This window comes from Nannobrachium achirus (genome assembly GCF_963921795.1).
Source record: "Nannobrachium achirus genome assembly, chromosome: 2".
In the NCBI taxonomy this organism is placed as follows: Eukaryota; Metazoa; Chordata; class Actinopteri; order Myctophiformes; family Myctophidae; genus Nannobrachium; species Nannobrachium achirus.
Window position 1 is genome coordinate 74,629,727 of NC_137811.1, and position 11,794 is coordinate 74,641,520.

General features: G+C 41.8%; 1 protein-coding gene across 2 annotated transcripts in view; it reads right to left on the reverse strand.

The window, feature by feature from the left end:
- The window catches only part of LOC308306071 (uncharacterized protein), a 37,819-nt gene extending 27,764 nt beyond the window's left edge, over window positions 1-10,055 (reverse strand). For both annotated transcript variants that reach the window (XM_080750972.1, XM_080750971.1), the window contains exon 1: window positions 9,918-10,055. The gene's annotated coding sequence lies outside the window, so the exon portion shown is untranslated. The remainder of the gene's footprint in view (window positions 1-9,917) is intronic.
- Window positions 10,056-11,794: the final 1,739 nt, after the last annotated feature.

Here is an 11,794-nt window from a genome sequence, read left to right on the forward strand (position 1 = left end):
CAATCAATGTCCTGGGCTCACCGGGAGCTACTGTACACTGTCACCATACTGTACCTACTGTACACTGTCACCATACTGTACCTACTGTACACTGTCACCATACTGTACCTACTGTACACTGTACCATTCTGTACCTACTGTACACTGTCACCATACTGTACCTACTGTACACTGTACCATACTGTACCTACTGTACACTGTCACCATACTGTACCTACTGTACACTGTCACCATACTGTACCTACTGTACACTGTACCATACTGTACCTACTGTACACTGTACCATTCTGTACCTACTGTACACTGTCACCATACTGTACCTACTGTACACTGTACCATACTGTACCTACTGTACACTGTCACCATACTGTACCTACTGTACACTGTACCATACTGTACCTACTGTACACTGTCACCATACTGTACCTACTGTACACTGTCACCATACTGTACCTACTGTACACTGTACCATACTGTACCTACTGTACACTGTACCATTCTGTACCTACTGTACACTGTCACCATACTGTACCTACTGTACACTGTACCATACTGTACCTACTGTACACTGTCACCATACTGTACCTACTGTACACTGTCACCATACTGTACCTACTGTACACTGTACCATACTGTACCTACTGTACACTGTACCATTCTGTACCTACTGTACACTGTCACCATACTGTACCTACTGTACACTGTACCATACTGTACCTACTGTACACTGTACCATACTGTACCTACTGTACACTGTACCATACTGTACCTACTGTACACTGTCACCATACTGTACCTACTGTACACTGTACCATACTGTACCTACTGTACACTGAATACCAGGACCATCTGGAATGGAGTTATGACTGTTTTGAACATTCACATGTTTTACTAGAACTCGTCATATCAGGGATATAGCTAGGGCTGTCACAATTATTACATAATTAATCGTCTAATCGTGATTATTTGACATTATCGCAATTATTTTGTCATAATCGTCATAATCGTGAATGTTGAAAAATGTCCGAAATAGTGGAAATAGCAGATCTACAAGCTCACAACGCGTCGCATCGCGACGCGTTGTGAGCTTGTAGATCGGCTATTTCCACTATCAAAGTAATTTTTTAAGTAGTAAGTTGTCAAATATGTCAGTAATTTATTTGTGTGTTTAGGTTATGCATCATATCTACCATAATATGCAACTTCAAAGCCTAAAAGCCAAACAGAAATGTAATTATCAACGACAAAAACACAATTAAATCGTTAATCGCCAGTGACAATTAATGGTCATGTAAAATGTCACATCGTGACAGCCCTAGATATAGCCTTTTTTGGAATGTTTTGTGACCTGTTTTCCTTCCATTCCTCTCCCCTTTCCTGAAAAAGCTTGCATGAAAAGTCATCTCACCGCACGGTTTACACAACCTGTGGTGTGAAGTAGAAGTGAAATAAAGAAAAAGAAAAAAAAAACACACTTCTTGCTTGTACACACACAAAGATTTAGGAGAAAACTGGAAGTGAAACTGGTTCTTCAGAATGATGACACACAGACACAGAATATATATATATGTTTTGTTCTATAAAGCAAGGGTCTTTCTTCAACAGGGGGCCCGGGACCCCTAGGGGGTCCTCAGAGTTACTACGAGGGGTCCTCTGAATCTTTGTGTAATAGAAACTTGTTTTTTCCCCCTTTTTTATATTAACCACTTGAACCCTAGCGTCCATATTCTGAGTACTTTAGCCAAAAATAGCAGATCTACAGCGAGCTTGTAGATCAGCTATTTTCGGCAAAGCGCTTTGGTGTAAAGGGGAAAAAGAGCAGACTAAGTACATAGTGAAAGGTCAGGTTTATTAAGTAATGACGGTTCAAGTGGTTAAATATCTGAAAACACAAATTGACATGAATCCAAAATACACTGATGATTGTGCTGTCAAACAATGAAACTATTATGGAATCTATGAACAGGTTGTGGGGGTCCCTGCTTCATCTCTCTCTCAACTAAGGGGTCCTTGGTCTGAAAACGTTGAAGACCCCAGCTACAGTATAAAAAACCCATTATCCACTTAAACCCTATCATCATCAACCTTGTTTTCCCTCTGCCTCTTCATCAAAAATAGCAGATCTACAAGCTTACAGCATGTCGCAACGAGAAGCATTTGTGAGTTTGCAGATCTGCTGTTTTCAGCGAACGCTCTCTGCGATTAAGACATGGCCAAAAACTGATTCGAGGAACCGTTTCTGGTTCCTCAAAACAAAAACGTTGACAAAGAAAGGTTGTCTAGATTACAATTTAGAGCCACAATATGAGGAACACGAAGAACTAAATTCACTAAATAAAGGTCTACTTTAGTATGGGTGATGGTTCTTTGTGGAACCATTTTGAACAACCATTTAAGAACCATTTTTACACACACACACACACACACACACACACACACACACACACACACACACACACACACACACACACACACACACACACACACACACACACACACACACACACACACACACACACACACACACACACACACACACGCCAGTGTTGATTTCGTCGACTAAAACTATGACGAAAAATTGGGTTGTGTGCTGAAAATTTTCAGCCTACCAAAATAGATTTCAGTTGACTAAATCAACTGTAGATTTAGTCGCCTAAAAACGTTCGATATTTAGTCGACTAAAATTAGACTAAAACTAATACTTTTCAGGTGACTAAATTATGACTAAAACTAAATGACATTTTATTCAAAATTTGAATGTCAAAAACAACACTGACACACGCGCGCACGCACGCACGCGCACGCGCACGCACACGCGCACGCGCACACACACACACACACACACACACACACACACACACACACACACACACACACACACACACACACACACACACACACACACACACACACACACACACACACACAGAGGCCCGTATAGCAGACAAACTTGGTGAACTCTGAATTAGTAGGATATTGTTCTAGCTCGGTCGAGGTTAGGATTTCCTGTTTCAATATTGTTGCCGTGTGTGTGGGTGTGTGCGTGTGTGCGTGCGTGCGTGCGTGCGTGCGTGCGTGCGTGTGTGTGTGAGAAGAAAGCAGCTACAGGTGCACTTCAGTGAAATTCCTCCGTTGGCCCAGAAAGCCAGCAGACAGACAGACAGACAAGACAAACAAGACAACCGTAAGAATGTAATAAGAATGTAAATAAGGCCAAAAACATGTCCAACAGGACTTCACTGGCCTGGAGCCATGGAGGGTTGCTTGTGTAGGCCTAGTGGCCTACTAGGCCTACCTGTGTCCCCAGAAGACCATGAGACGGTAGAAAAGGCTTTAAGCCTTAACTAAACAACTCCATGTGCCTGCAGCACCGCCCCTCATCAAAACACAACCTCATACAAGAAGCAGCCGCCATTTGCACCCAAGGCCAAAACAACACAAGTGTTTTCAGTTGACCCCAGGCTGACCCTATAGCATACTGCCAGAACCACTTAAGACCTGTGTTATCATCTCTGTCTGGTAGAAACCTCATAAGTGTCAAAAATGTGCCAAAAATTATTTTTTAAATAGTAAAAGTAGCAGATCTACAAGCTACAGATGCTTCTGTGGCGCTGTAGTGAGATCAAGTAAACTGTAGTGAGATCAAGTAAACTGTAGTGAGATCAAGTAAACTGTAGTGAGATCAAGTAAACACTGTAGTGAGATCAAGTAAACTGTAGTGAGATCAAGTAAACTGTAGTGAGATCAAGTAAACTGTAGTGAGATCAAGTAAACTGTAGTGAGATCAAGTAAACTGTAGTGAGATCAAGTAAACTGTAGTGAGATCAAGTAAACTGTAGTGAGATCAAGTAAACTGTAGTGAGATCAAGTAAACTGTAGTGAGATCAAGTAAACTGTAGTGAGATCAAGTAAACACTGTAGTGAGATCAAGTAAACTGTAGTGAGATCAAGTAAACTGTAGTGAGATCAAGTAAACTGTAGTGAGATCAAGTAAACACACATCGTTAAAATATGGAGATATGGAGGTTTTTGCCCCGAGAGCATTTACTATCAAACCCTGCACAAAGTGTAAGTCAGTCCGTCCGTCAGTCAGTCTGTCTGTCACACCTCACACGTCACACTCTTGCCCTGCTTATATCTCCGCAACCGTTGCCCCGATCCATGCCAAATTTTGCACACACACTCCTTACCTGCCAAACTACAACCTCCACCCCCCGGAGCTCCAGGGACCCCCAGGTCCCTGGGGGACCCCCAGATGTAAAAAATGACCAAATGTGCTAAACTGACCAAATGACCACCCCAACGGGGCTGCTCACGGGGAATTCCCGGGGACCACCGACTCCTGGTGCTCCAGAACGGATGCAAAAGTGGTGGCGCCCCCAGTGGAGGACCCCCTACACTGCAGCTCACATAAAACGCCGTAACTCCGGCTAGGAGCGACTGGGACAGCCGGGGCCGGTACCTATTCGTCCGCCTTGCCGGCGCGGAGACAGCACCCCTCATTTCTCACATGGCCCTCTTCTAGCGCCACCATGAGGCCGATTCTTGCAAAACACATTTTTGGACACTGCTCCTACAATTTTTGCCCTAAAATCACGCAAATCGGTACACAGTATGTCTACACTCATCCCATCAACATGAATCTCTCCCATATAGCGCCACCTCCAGGACGATTTTTAAAAACACATTTTTGGACACTGCTCCTACAGATTTTGCCCTAAAATCACGAAAATCACTACACAGTATGTCTACACTCATGTCATCAACATGGATCAGGAAGATTTTGGCAAACACATTTTTGCCCTATTTGTGGAGATAAGTGACCTACGGTCGCTTATCTCCCGATTAGGGAGTCTTACTGGTTATACTTGGTTGCACAACGAACAGTGACAAAGTACTAATGTAGTGTAGGCCCAGGCATCTTAAACACGCTCCTATGCAGAGAAACTCACAGACTTGAAAAGTCTTTCTTACTGGTCTTGTCCGTTTTGGAAAGTAACTACGCTAAGTTAGGGTGACCAGACGTCCCGTTTTACCCGGGACAGTCCCGTTTTCAAGCTGCGTGTCCCGGTGTCCCGACAAATATCTCTAAAAGGTTGAGGACCACTGCTGTATAGAATGCAGAGAGAACAGTGTTGTGGCTCAAAGTATAATACTATTACCAATAACAGGCCCAGTGCAGCAACACCACTGGCTTGAACGCTGTTGTTGACCTTAGAGAGACGGCCATACCGTCGTCCACTATACTAATAACTGATGTTTATTGATGTGATCTGTGTGGTGTGATTAGCTCACCCTGCTGTCATTGATCACATATAGCTCTGGAGGATTAGGGGCTGCTATAAAAAGACACAGAGGGAAGGCAGACAGACCGACAGACAGACAGTCTGTCAGACAGACAGACAGACAGACAGACAGACAAACGGTGACAAAGCGCTGAGGCGTTGTTGTTGATGCGAGGAAGAAAAGAAAAAAGGGTGCCGGCGGTCATGTTTGCATTGTGCTGCGTTTTGCCCTGCACAAAGACCCCACTGTGTGTGTGTGTGTGTGTGTGTGTGTGTGTGTGTGTGTGTGTGTGTGTGTGTGCGTGCGTGCGTGCGTGCGTGCGTGCGTGCGTGCGTGCGTGCGTGCGTGTGTGCATGTGTGTGTGTGTGTGTGTGTGTGTGGCGATCACCTCAGAGCAAAGATCGTGTTTTGACTGCTCCGCAAATACTGCAACTTGAACCCTTTTTTTTATTCAGCGTTGATTTGTGAGCTTGTAGATCGGCTATTTTCAGCATACAACCAAGTGTAAAATCAGTCATTACGATGCCATCAAGGCCTGCCAAAATACATTTCAGTCGACTAAATCAACTGTAGATTTAGTCGCCTGAAAAACGTATATTTAGTTGACTAAAACTAAAACTTTTCAGGTGACTAAGTTATGACTAAAACTAAATGACATGTTATTCAAAAGACTATGACTAAAACTAAATCAAAATTTGCTGTCAAAAACAACACTGTTTTTATTGCACATCATGCATGGGAAGGTTTTCTTTTATGTCCCACCGGCGAAACTTCTCAGACGGGCTGCTGGGGTCGAGTTTGACACCCTTTTTGTCTGTTGATTTGTTGACGAGGGGACACAATGGAAGGGCGTTTGTTTGTTTGTGTGTCTTTAATCCTTGATTGGTTTATAACCCAACGTGTTGTTGTTTGGGTGTGTGTGTGTGTGTGTGTGTGTGTGTGTGTGTGTGTGTGTGTGTGTGTGTGTGTGTGTGTGTGTGTGTGTGTGTGTGTGTGTGCGTGCGTGCGTGCGTGCGTGCGTGCGTGCGTGCGTGCGTGCGTGCGTGCGTGTGTTGATGGTCGATTTTAAATGCAATCAAAACTCGATTCAAGTCGGTGGTGTGAGTTTAACTGGTTTGCAGGGTTATCCTGCAGCTACTTAGTGTTTGTGCTACTGCAGATTTTTGACCTTGAGTCCATGTCTGTCACTATGTGATTTATTCGGCTGCTGACTTAGACAATCCTACTGTTGATAGTTAATATTATTATTGTACTTCACTACTGCTAATATATACTGCAATGTCTTAACCTCATTTATGTAAATGTATTACTACTAAAGAATGTATTTAGCTGCTGTTTTAACAGCCTCATAACTTTGCCTTTTTGGGGGGAATATACAGTATGTGTTCTGCTTGTACATGTAGAATATATGTTATGTTATGTTTTGTTACTAAATATATTTAATATTATTTCACTGCTCTCAAATCTTACTGTCTTCTTTCTAATTCTGTTCATTTTCCCTTTCCTGAAAAAACAAACAAAAAGACAACAAGAGGTTTATGGGAATTAAAACATAATTAATTACATCTCACCCGTTCTTTTGCACCTGTAAAACTGTGATGTGACTTTTAAAAAAGCATCTAGTTTGTACGATGGTGGGTGGGTTATATAATTATGAAACTACAATCAAAAGTAAAACTGGAATCAATTTGCTCAGTTTCACCATGCAGCATGCAGGAAGTACCGTGGATGATGTGAGGTTAGTGACTGAGTAGTCCAGGGTAAACAATGGACCAGGGCATGACATTAAAACCCATTTAGAACAGTACACATCATTATTGTGTAATGTGTATCATTATATTATGCTTTAACTATTGAAAAATAGCAGATCTACAAGCTCACAGCGCGGCACCGAGTGCCGCGCTGCGAGCTTGTAGATCTGCTATTTTTTGAAAAATCGTGAAAATTGGAATTTTGACCCGATTCTATAAGTGTCTTTTGAATCCTTCTAAGGTTTTTTTTTGGAAAAACCCATGTTTCTATGTCAGCAATATGGCCAGGTATCATCAAAGCAAAGGTCCTTTTCACTACTATGTCAGTGGTTCTCAACCTTTTTCATGTGAAGGACCCCCAAAATGATATGTATTTGGCCACGGACCCCCATCTCAAAATGTTTAGTTCCAGGGAACAACCAGAAGCAAAAAAAAATACATATAGTCAAAGATTTGCACACATTTTCACAACTGGTTTATTTGTCAAATAAAAAAACAGAAAAAGAAATGACTGTGAAAGATTTTGATCCGGACAAGTGACGTTTGTGAATGGGAAATGTATTGTCCAAAGGACAACAAGTGCCTCAAAAAGTTAATGTCAAGCCCCCTGATGTCACCTCCTACCATGCATGTAAACAACAATTACCTGGTAGGTGTTTCCTTTAAACCTATTTAGCACATTACCACCCCCTTCCCTCCAAGCTGAGCTACAATTTGTTGCCTATTTATAAAACCTCTCCTCTCATAATATAGAGCAGTGTTTCTCAACCACTGTGCCAAGGGGACCTTTGGTGTGCCCCTGAGAAGGGTCAAGTGTGCCCCTTGAAACTGCTTGAAAGCCAGTATGGTATTTATCATTTTTAATTTTAAATGATTTAAACTAGTGAAAACAGTCGATCTACAAGCACACAATGCCTCGCGGTGCGAGGCGTTGTGTGCTTGTAGATCTGCTGTTTTCACTACTGTTGTGCGACAGCCTTGTACGATGAAGCAGGGCTTTACTTTGTGAAGAAACATACAAATTTGAAACTTTGGGAGAGACAAGGTTTCTTCCCGACAGTGACGATATTTACACCCCCGTATTATGTTGGATTCTTGGGACATGAAAAGTGTGCCCATGCAGAAAAAAAGGTTGAGAAACACTGATATAGAGGGCTGAAATTAGAGATTTAAATGGCTCACACACACACATCATTTCTTTCTGTGTGGGGGTGGAGGAGGGTGAGGTGAGGTTAGGCCATGCAGGGCACACAAACGAAACGGTATATCCTGTGTGTGTGTGTGTGTGTGTGTGTGTGTGTGCATGTGTGTGTGTGTGTGTGTGTGTGTGTGTTTTCCCCAGACATGCATGCATGCATGCTGAGAGTGAAGCAACGCGTGGGGAAGCACTAGCAGAGCTGGAGAAACCAGAGAACCAGGAAACTGCAGTTTCTGGGTTTCCTCATTCACAACAAAAGCCAACGCAACAAAGACAACCAATTACTTTTAGCAAGTGTCACCCGAAAACACTAAACACACACACACACACACACACACACACACACACACACACACACACACACACACACACACACACACACACACACACACACACACACACACACACACACACACACGTGGTATTGTCTGGCTTGTCACGGTATATTAGGGAGGAAGAAAGTACAGCACATGCTACTGTTAATATCTTGTGTTCATTTGAGACATGTTGTTAATAATGTGTCCATTGTTACATGGATATAACTCATTAGTATGAGTTGTACAAAGGGACCCCAATTTAAGCTTTCTTGTGGTGGTGTTTATTCTTTTAGTTGACCTTGTATCAGTTAACTGTCCTGTACCTTTTCCTATGCAAACTTCTAGTAAAGTATTCAATCAAATCAATCAATCAATCAAATCAATCAATCAATCAATCAATCAATCAATCAAACTAGTTATCCTCTTAGTATGCTGTAGCTGTTACTGTCATGCTTGCTTTAAAACGTGTCAATGAGTTATTAAACAAATTCAGTTTCAATCAAAACAACTCCAGAGAGAGTGTACACAAGTAACCAAATGGGCCCTTACAAGGGTCCATTTGGTTATATTTGTCTAGAGTTTAAGATGTGTTAATTATGTGTCCATTGGAACCATAGCTTTTATCACTTGTGTTTTAAAACTTGTCAATAAGGTATATTCAAACTCAATGAAAGACCCTTAAAGGGTCCATTTGGTTACATGTGTACACTCCTTAGAGTTAGATTATATTATGATTTACACTGGGGTTACAACAACACAGTTATAATTGTGTTATTACTAAGGATTTTAACATTTTATTTAAAGTGGTAGAACAAAACACATTAAAGTAGTAATGATTGTTCAGAAACTATCTGGAAACAACAGCTTCTGTTGTGGAGCTGGAAAGCCCCTGTGGAAACTCTGAAAGTTCACTTACTGTCAGACACAAGACATGATGGCCCTGGGTTTGGTTTGGACATTTATTATGTCACCTGAACCACCTTTAATGTTTAATTACAATGGGACTTTTTTTTAAAACAAATATTTTAACACGTTTTTTTGTTTTAGTTTGTGTTTAAACCACAATCACACAACCACTGTAATATTCCTTATTATAGGTGTAAATAAGGAAATACAAGACAAAGCAAAACAAAATAAACCAACAATTAAAAACAGAAACAATATTAAATAGTGCCTAATAAAACCCAAATACAACTTTCTTTTTGAACATTCATTAAAATAATGTCGCTATAACAAAGTGACAATATAACCAGAGAGGAACCACCAAATCGACTTGAGAGAAAAACCTTCAGAAACTAAAACTAAAAGTACAATAATGACAGTTTAAAAGTGAATAAAAGTGTGATAGTTTTGAGTCTCACTCACCTAGCAGCTGAACACGGTCTTTGTGAAGGACGTCCTGTTGTTTTACACCGATATTAACGAGTGTTTTCTTTGTTTGGACTTGAATCGTGACGAACTTTTATTATTTATCAGCAGCACATGTCGCTTCCTTGTTCTACAACACTCTCACCACCACGACACGTTCCTATACACCTCCGTCCCATAGCCCGGAGGGGCGGGGAGCCACGTGATTGGCTGGAGCTGGAGCAGGGGTCTTCAACAGGGGGTCCGGGACCCCTAGGGGGGGTCCTCAGAGTCACTACAGGGGGGCCTCCAAATCTTTGAGTAATAGGAACTTTTTTTTCTCCTTTTTTATATTAACAACTTGAACCCTAGCGTCCATATTCTGAGAACTTAGACAGAAATAGCAGATCTACAAGCTCACAACGCCTCGCAGAAGAGATTTGGTGTAGAGGGGAAAAAGAGCAGACTAAGTACAGAGTGAAAGGTCAAGTTTATTAAGTATTGAAGGTTCAAGTGGTTAAATATCTGAAAACACAAATTGACATGAATCCAAAATACACGATGATTGTGCTGTCAAGCGATGAAAGTATATGGAATCAATGAACAGGTTGTGGGGGTCCCTGCTTCATCTCTCTCTCCACTAAGGGGTCCTTTGGCCTGAAAACGTTGAAGACCCCTGGTTTAGAGGAGTTCCTCCTGAACGCTATGTCACTGATGATCCGCTGAGACCTTTGGAGAGGCTGTGCACCCTCTCTTCTGTAGTAGAAATAAAAGATACTGTTTCGCTACTCACCAAAACAAAGACGGCTTTAGGGAGGTGAAAGCCTTCTTTCCGTAGTGGCAACAATCTGAACCCCACAACTCAAGTCTAAAATACACTTTTTGGACATAAAATAAAATATTTCACCCGGACATTTTACCTATTTCCACAGCGCCCTCTACAGATCTTGTCAATCGAAGTGTCCATTGACCAGATTTTCACCTTCAGGTGAAATATTTTCTTTTCTGGCCAAAAAGTGTATTTTAGACGTGAGGTGGAGGTTTCAAAGTGTTGCCACTAAAGAAACTAGGCTTTGAACTCCATAGGTCCGTCTTTGTTTTGGTGAGTAGTGAAACTCTATTTGTTATTTTTGGACCAGACCAGAGGGTGAGCAGGCTTTCTGCAGCGCAGCGGATGGTCGGTGACTTAGTGTTAAAGCAGAACTCCTTCTAACGCTATGGACCAGGGCTGGACCTATCATAATGCCCCGGGCTGCGTCGTCATGGCAACCGACTGCTCCAATCACCACCCAGAGTATGGGACGTTGTACGATAATACAACTCCACCTTTTTTTAGTGTTTTGTCGTGTGTGTGTGTGTGTGTGTGTGTGTGTGTGTGTGTGTGTGTGTGTGTGTGTGTGTGTGTGTGTGTGTGTGTGCGTGCGTGCGTGCGTGCGTGCGTGCGTGTGTGTGTGTGTAACATTACCGTCATTGTGACTCACTTCCTGTGACACAGTCTTACTACAGTGTTACTACAGCGCGCCACGCACTCCTTAAATGGTCATGGACAACACGTCACCACTGACTGGCTGCCACTGACTGTATATTGCTGACTTGGACACTTTGTTGCATTATTTGTGTCTCACATAAGTCACATTCCTACGTTTGTTTTGTTTTTAAACTTTTTTTTTTTTTTTTTTTTTTTTTTTTGAGGCACTATAGCTGGTCAAACTTTCAGAGATGTCTACCAAGGAATCAGTTACTTCTGAAAAAGTGGTGTTAAGTAGGCCTAACTAAGTACATTTACTCAATTACTGTAATTATGTACAATTTTTATGTACTTTTACTTTACTACTTTACTTACTTCTTCTCCACTACATTTTGAGGAAACTATTGTACTTTTACGCAACTACAGT